Here is a 2,727-nt window from a genome sequence, read left to right on the forward strand (position 1 = left end):
TGTGATGTAACCGCGCGCCTACCAATAAGAACCGCGGACGGTGGCTCGCGAGGAACTCGGTGCGCTCTGAGGACTTGGAGAGGAGAGCGAAAAAAAAGGAAAGGAAAGAAAACACCCCTTACCTGACAAATCATCGAGGGAAAAAAAAGGGGGACAGGACTTGTAAGGATTTTTTTTTTTGTTGTTGTTGTTGTAATAAAAGTGTCCAATATTTGCTGAATTATTGCAGCTTGTCATGCTTAATCATCCATATTTCTTATCATCATTAAGAACATTATTCGCATCATTATTGGAAAATAATGTCATTCGAAATCAGGGTTCTCACACGCCCGGGAACGAAAAGAAAAAAAACACAAAAAAACAATGCATGTGCGGAAATAAAAATGTTTCATGATATACTGAGCATTTAATTAATAATAACTATGTAAGGTGCATACATGGACTGAATTGTCATGTTTTTTTAAGCCCACAAGCACATTCTCCATCATCCTCATGAAGGTGCCCGAGTGTGCAAACATTGTTTAAACATTGTGAGGATTTTTCATCGTTCTTAATCTCCAAACAGAAGCAATCCCTAAAAAAAAACTAATAAACCAAAAAAAACAAAAAAACAAATACAAATATCTTCTTGGAAAACTTTTGTTTTTAGAGTGACAACATCTTTAGGGCTTTTTTTTTTTTGGACGTGTGCAAATAATGTGCAAATAATCTCTGGCGTGTTTTGGAGAACTTTTATTCATCCGTAGCTCTATCACCTCGGAGCAGGATGATTCCTTCCTTATGCAGGCTGAGAAAAAACTAAACTTCTTGTTCTTGATCAAGCACTGCAGCTTGTTTTAGATGTTGCTTGTTGTGTTATTTTGTATACAATGTTTCCGTTTGATGTCTTTACTTAACAGCTTTGAAAGTGAACGCGGTGCTGATTAAAAGGACTTTACGCACGGTGGTTATAGCGGCGTCTCATATTTCCACCTCCTAATCTTTCACCCCTCTCTCTCTCTCTCTCTCTCTCTCTCTCTCTCTCTGACCAAAGCATTTGAAAGTGTCCAGAAAGGTTTGCCCGACTTCACAATCATTGAGGAACCAGTACGTAATTTGCGGTGTGAATTCTGTTGATTTTGTTTCTTGTTTCTTTGCTGTTAAAGATGTGTTAATGATCAGATAGGTCATTTACTTTTGCGTTTAATTTGAGGGCGAGTTTTACAACGGATCTTGGAAATTCCACAGGAATTAAACCATGGAGAATATTATATTATATTATATTATATTATATTATATTATATTATATTATATTATATTATATTATATTATATTATATATTTACAAATTATACAGTTTTACAAGGTACCCTTAAAACAACGAAATAAGAATAGAAAAACGAAACAATCAATTGTATATATCTGATACACTTTAATACGCATTGATTAACCGGCCTGCTGCAGATTCCCTTATAAATTAACTTCCTTATAAATTAAATTTGTCATAATCTAGAGGAGCCGTCTGTTGAATTAATAATCAGCACTCCATTCTATTTAAGAGACTTATTGGAAGATAAAAATTAAATGAAAATCAGAATGTGTCCAAAAATGGCAGCAGATGTACTTAGTACACCGGTTTATTGGAATTTTATTTTTAACAAAAAAAAAAACAGAATATTTAAAGAACATTAAAGCGTTGTATTAAAACGGATCTTTGCATAATAATAATAATAATAATAATAATAATAATAAATAGGGAAAATGCTTGTGCGTACATTGTTGCGCTTCTCTGCGCAGTGCGTCTCCTGTGTCTCCCAAACTGCGTCAGTCGGCAATGAATTGATTCACATAGCAAATAAATAAATAAATAAATATATAAATGCCCCTATTTATCTCTCCACTCATAAACTGCTGTTTTTCCCCTGCTGTTTCGAGATCCACCCTTGCCAAAAAGGAAAGGCGCGTCTCTCTTTTCCATGTCGCAAGTGCGCGAAGTCAGCAAACTTTTAGAGGGTCCCCATGATGGAGGTTTTTTTATTTTTATTTTATTTGTATTTTTTTTCCAAAACAGGTGTCCTGTTTCTCTCTCTCTCTCTCTCTCTCTGTCTCTTGTCTCGTCCTGCTCTTTATTTGCCTCCCCGTCCCTCCCAGGCTGCTCTGGTGCGCACCGACTGGAAAAGCTGGAAAACACGCATTACATGAGGGACATTAAAAGCAAAGAGAGAGAGAGAGAGAGAGGTGGTTTCCGGCAACGGGGAAAAAAGTGTGTGTGTGTGTGTGTGTGAGAGAGAGAGAGAGAAGTCCAGGAAGATAACGAGGACGGCTGCTTTCCAAACCCTAAACCGCATCCTATCATATAGAGCGTCACCTGTGCTAACTATGTGCTATTTTGACGTGTGTGTGTGTGTGTGTGTGTGTGTGTTCAGCCTCCAAAGGCGCAGCGCGTGTCCTGCATCCTGTGTGAATTCGGTGTGGAGGTGACAGGCCCTACATGCAAAACCCTGTTTATGTGGGCACATATTATTATTATTATTATTATTATTATTATTATTATTACGTCACTTTATTGTGCGCGCCGACAAGGATGTTACTATAAGGAGTATAAAGTAATGGCATGCATAGGTACAACTACAGATATAGATAAGGGGCTTAAGGAATAGACAGCTAAGCATCCTTAGTCTTTATAGACATGTGTATAAAGAACATTGATTGTATGATTATGGGAATTTCAAGGCATTTACAGTACATA

Source organism: Clarias gariepinus, chromosome 2 (genome assembly GCF_024256425.1).
Source record: "Clarias gariepinus isolate MV-2021 ecotype Netherlands chromosome 2, CGAR_prim_01v2, whole genome shotgun sequence".
Taxonomy (NCBI): domain Eukaryota; kingdom Metazoa; phylum Chordata; class Actinopteri; order Siluriformes; family Clariidae; genus Clarias; species Clarias gariepinus.